General features: G+C 44.8%; 1 pseudogene; it reads right to left on the bottom strand.

The window, feature by feature from the left end:
* Window positions 1-6,000, bottom strand: part of LOC123732810 (unconventional myosin-XV-like) — a 67,749-nt pseudogene that overhangs the window by 43,932 nt on the left and 17,817 nt on the right.

The following is a 6,000-nucleotide window of genomic DNA, read 5'->3' as shown; positions in this document are numbered from 1 at the left end:
GAGGTTATAGACCAGAGGATAGAGGTTATAGACCAGAGGTTATAGACCAGAGGTTATAGACCAGAGGTTATAGACCAGAGGTTATGGACCAGAGGTTATGGACCAGAGGTTATAGACCAGAGGTTATAGACCAGAGGATAGAGGTTATGGACCAGAGGTTATAGACCAGAGGTTATAGACCAGAGGATAGAGGTTATAGACCAGAGGTTATAGACCAGAGGTTATAGACCAGAGGATAGAGGTTATAGACCAGAGGTTATAGACCAGAGGTTATGGACCAGAGGTTAGAGGTTATGGACCAGAGGTTATAGACCAGAGGTTATAGACCAGAGGTTATAGACCAGAGGTTATGGACCAGAGGTTAGAGGTTATGGACCAGAGGTTATAGACCAGAGGTTATAGACCAGAGGTTATAGACCAGAGGTTATGGACCAGAGGTTAGAGGTTATGGACCAGAGGTTATAGACCAGAGGTTATAGACCAGAGGTTAGAGGTTATAGACCAGAGGTTATGGACCAGAGGTTATAGACCAGAGGTTATAGACCAGAGGTTATGGACCAGAGGTTATAGACCAGAGGTTATGGACCAGAGGTTATAGAGGTTATAGACCAGAGGTTATAGACCAGAGGTTATAGAGATAGAGGTTATGGACCAGAGGTTATAGACCAGAGGTTATAGACCAGAGGTTATAGACCAGAGGTTATAGAGATAGAGGTTATGGACCAGAGGTTATAGACCAGAGGTTATAGACCAGAGGTTATAGACCAGAGGTTATGGACCAGAGGTTATAGAGGTTATAGACCAGAGGTTATAGAGATAGAGGTTATAGACCAGAGGTTAGAGGTTATGGACCAGAGGTTATAGACCAGAGGTTATAGACCAGAGGTTAGAGGTTATAGACCAGAGGTTATGGACCAGAGGTTATAGACCAGAGGTTATAGACCAGAGGTTATGGACCAGAGGTTATAGAGGTTATAGACCAGAGGTTATAGAGATAGAGGTTATGGACCAGAGGTTATAGACCAGAGGTTATAGACCAGAGGTTATAGACCAGAGGTTATAGACCAGAGGTTATGGACCAGAGGTTATGGACCAGAGGTTATGGACCAGAGGTTATAGAGGTTATAGACCAGAGGTTATGGACCAGAGGTTATGGACCAGAGGTTATAGACCAGAGGTTATGGACCAGAGGTTATGGACCAGAGGTTATAGAGGTTATAGACCAGAGGTTATAGAGATAGAGGTTATAGACCAGAGGTTATAGACCAGAGGTTATGGACCAGAGGTTATAGACCAGAGGTTATAGACCAGAGGTTATAGACCAGAGGTTATAGACCAGAGGATAGAGGTTATGGACCAGAGGTTATAGACCAGAGGTTATAGACCAGAGGATAGAGGTTATAGACCAGAGGTTATAGACCAGAGGATAGAGGTTATAGACCAGAGGTTATGGACCAGAGGTTATAGACCAGAGGTTATAGACCAGAGGTTATGGACCAGAGGTTATAGACCAGAGGTTATAGACCAGAGGTTATAGACCAGAGGTTATGGACCAGAGGTTAGAGGTTATGGACCAGAGGTTATAGACCAGAGGTTATAGACCAGAGGTTATAGACCAGAGGTTATAGACCAGAGGTTATGGACCAGAGGTTAGAGGTTATGGACCAGAGGTTATAGACCAGAGGTTATAGACCAGAGGTTAGAGGTTATGGACCAGAGGTTATAGACCAGAGGTTATAGACCAGAGGTTAGAGGTTATAGACCAGAGGTTATAGACCAGAGGTTATGGACCAGAGGTTATAGACCAGAGGTTATGGACCAGAGGTTATAGACCAGAGGTTATAGACCAGAGGTTATAGACCAGAGGTTATGGACCAGAGGTTATAGACCAGAGGTTATGGACCAGAGGTTATAGACCAGAGGTTATGGACCAGAGGTTATGGACCAGAGGTTATGGACCAGAGGTTATAGACCAGTGGTTATAGACCAGAGGTTATAGACCAGAGGTTATGGACCAGAGGTTATAGACCAGAGGTTATGGACCAGAGGTTATAGAGGTTATAGACCAGAGGTTATGGACCAGAGGTTATGGACCAGAGGTTATGGACCAGAGATAGAGGTTATGGACCAGAGGTTATAGACCAGAGGTTATGGACCAGAGGTTATGGACCAGAGGTTATAGAGGTTATAGACCAGAGGTTATAGAGATAGAGGTTATGGACCAGAGGTTATGGACCAGAGGTTATGGACCAGAGGTTATGGACCAGAGGTTATAGACCAGAGGTTATGGACCAGAGGTTATAGACCAGAGTTTATAGACCAGAGGTTATAGACCAGAGGTTATGGACCAGAGGTTATGGACCAGAGGTTATAGACCAGAGGTTATGGACCAGAGGTTATAGACCAGAGGTTATAGACCAGAGGTTATAGAGGTTATAGACCAGAGGTTATGGAGATAGAGGTTATGGACCAGAGGTTATGGACCAGAGGTTATGGACCAGAGGTTATAGACCAGAGGTTATAGACCAGAGGTTATAGAGATAGAGGTTATGGACCAGAGGTTATAGACCAGAGGTTATAGACCAGAGGTTATGGACCAGAGGCTATAGAGGTTATAGACCAGAGGTTATGGACCAGAGGTTATAGACCAGAGGTTATAGATCAGAGGTTATGGACCAGAGGTTATGGACCAGAGGTTATGGACCAGAGGTTATAGACCAGAGGTTATAGACCAGAGGATAGAGGTTATAGACCAGAGGTTATAGACCAGAGGTTATAGACCAGAGGTTATGGACCAGAGGTTATAGACCAGAGGTTATGGACCAGAGGTTATAGAGGTTATAGACCAGAGGTTATGGACCAGAGGTTATAGACCAGAGGTTATGGACCAGAGGTTATAGAGGTTATAGACCAGAGGTTATAGAGATAGAGGTTATGGACCAGAGGTTATAGACCAGAGGTTATAGACCAGAGGTTATAGACCAGAGGTTATGGACCAGAGGTTATGGACCAGAGGTTATAGAGGTTATAGACCAGAGGTTATGGACCAGAGGTTATAGACCAGAGGTTATAGAGATAGAGGTTATGGACCAGAGGTTATGGACCAGAGGTTATGGACCAGAGGTTATAGACCAGAGGTTATGGACCAGAGGTTATGGACCAGAGGTTATGGACCAGAGGTTATAGACCAGAGGTTATAGACCAGAGGTTATGGACCAGAGGTTATAGACCAGAGGTTATAGAGATAGAGGTTATAGACCAGAGGTTATAGACCAGAGGTTATAGACCAGAGGTTATGGACCAGAGGTTATAGACCAGAGGTTATAGACCAGAGGTTATAGACCAGAGGATAGAGGTTATGGACCAGAGGTTATGGACCAGAGGTTATATACCAGATCATACCCACTCCTCCAGATAGATCTATATTAACCAGATCATTACTCACTCCTCCAGATAGATCTATATATACCAGATCATACTCACTGTTCCAGATAGATCTATATAATCCAGATCATACTCACTCCTCCAGATAGATCTATATTAACCAGATCATACTCACTCCTCCAGATAGATCTATATACACCAGATCATACTCACTCCTCCAGATAGATCTATATACACCAGATCATTACTCACTCCTCCAGATAGATTTATATAAACCAGATCATACTCACTCCTCCAGATAGATCTATATATACCAGATCATTACTCACTCCTCCAGATAGATCTATATAAACCAGATCATTACTCACTCCTCCAGATAGATCTATATATACCAGATCATACTCACTCCTCCAGATAGATCTACATACACCAGATCATTACTCACTCCTCCAGATAGATCTATATAAACCAGATCATACTCACTCCTCCAGATAGATCTATATATACCAGATCATTACTCACTCCTCCAGATAGATCTCCACGTATTTCCCGAAGCGACTGGAATTGTCGTTGCGAACCGTTTTGGCGTTTCCAAACGATTCTAGAAGAGGTGCTGCCTCAAGAATCTGGCGACAAATTCAGAGACAAAACATCATAACGTAAATACCATCACGCAGAAGACAGCAGACAGTGGAGCTGGCTACTCTACAGAACACAGCAGGTAGAACACAGGTAGACAGTGGAGCTGGCTACTCTACAGAACACAGCAGGTAGAACACAGCAGACAGTGGAGCTGGCTACTCTACAGAACACAGGTAGACAGTGGAGCTGGCTACTCTACAGAACACAGCAGGTAGAACACAGCAGACAGTGGAGCTGGCTACTCTACAGAACACAGCAGACAGTGGAGCTGGCTACTCTACAGAACACAGCAGGTAGAACACAGCAGACAGTGGAGCTGGCTACTCTACAGAACACAGCAGGTAGAACTGGCAGACAGTGGAGCTGGCTACTCTACAGAACACAGCAGGTAGAACACAGCAGACAGTGGAGCTGGCTACTCTACAGAACACAGCAGGTAGAACTGGCAGACAGTGGAGCTGGCTACTCTACAGAACACAGCAGGTAGAACACAGCAGACAGTGGAGCTGGCTACTCTACAGAACACAGCAGGTAGGACACAGCAGACAGTGGAGCTGGCTACTCTACAGAACACAGCAGGTAGAACACAGCAGACAGTGGAGCTGGCTACTCTACAGAACACAGCAGGTAGAACTGGCAGACAGTGGAGCTGGCTACTCTACAGAACACAGCAGGTAGAACTAGTGTGTGTGTGTGTGTGTGTGTGTGTGTCAGAGTGTGTGTGTGTGTGTGTGTCAGAGTGTGTGTGTGTGTGTGTGTGTGTGTGTATGTGTGTGTGTGTGTGTGTGTGTGTGTGTGTGTGTGTGTGTGTGTGTGTGTGTGTGTGTGGTGTGGTGTGTGTGTGTGTCAGAGTGTGTGTGTGTGTGTGTCAGAGTGTGTGTGTGTGTGTGTTATGTGTGTGTGTGTGTGTGTGTGTGTGTGTGTGTGTGTGTGTGTGTGTGTGTGTGTGTGTGCGTGTGTGTGTGTGTGTTTACCTGCTGTGTAACGGTGTGTGTGTGGTGTATTGTTGCTAGGTAACGCAGCAATAGTTTAGTGGCCTCAGTCTTCCCTGATCCGCTCTCCCCGCTGAAACACACACAGAACGAAACGTCAATATAAACACTGAAACACGCACAGAACGTCCATATAACCGCTGAAACACACACAGAACGTCCATATAAACACTGAAACACACACAGAACGTCCATATAACCACTGAAACACACACAGAACGTCCATATAACCACTGAAACACACACAGAACGTCCATATAACCACTGAAACACACACAGAACGTCCATATAACCCAGATTTAAATGAATTTGTCGTGACTCGTTGGAACAGTACATAAATTGAGCGGGTGTTCCTTCCTACAAAATATCTGGGTATCTGTCTTGATGACTTCCTGTCGTTTAAAAAAACAACACATGTCGCTGAGCTTGACTTTAGTTAATAGGAAGGATATTGTCCAGGAGACTTTTATTGTCTATTTTAGATTCTGGTGATGGTTCTAGAACTCACCATTGTTCCCTTAGGTTTATTACTGGTGATGGTTCTAGAACTCACCATTGTTCCCTGAGGTTTATTACTGGGGGATGGTTCTAGAACTCACCATTGTTCCCTGAGGTTTATTACTGGGGGATGGTTCTAGAACTCACCATTGTTCCCTGAGGTTTATTACTGGGGGATGGTTCTAGAACTCACCATTGTTCCCTGAGGTTTATTACTGGGTGATGGTTCTAGAACTCACCATTGTTCCCTGAGGTTTATTACTGGGGGATGGTTCTAGAACTCACCATTGTTCCCTTAGGTTTATTACTGGTGATGGTTCTAGAACTCACCATTGTTCCCTGAGGTTTATTACTGGGGGATGGTTCTAGAACTCACCATTGTTCCCTGAGGTTTATTACTGGGGGATGGTTCTAGAACTCACCATTGTTCCCTGAGGTTTATTACTGGGGGATGGTTCTAGAACTCACCATTGTTCCCTGAGGT

This window comes from Salmo salar, unplaced genomic scaffold (genome assembly GCF_905237065.1).
Source record: "Salmo salar unplaced genomic scaffold, Ssal_v3.1, whole genome shotgun sequence".
In the NCBI taxonomy this organism is placed as follows: domain Eukaryota; kingdom Metazoa; phylum Chordata; class Actinopteri; order Salmoniformes; family Salmonidae; genus Salmo; species Salmo salar.
The sequence above is the reverse complement of the archived record's forward strand: the minus strand, read 5'-3'. Positions and strand labels throughout refer to the sequence as shown.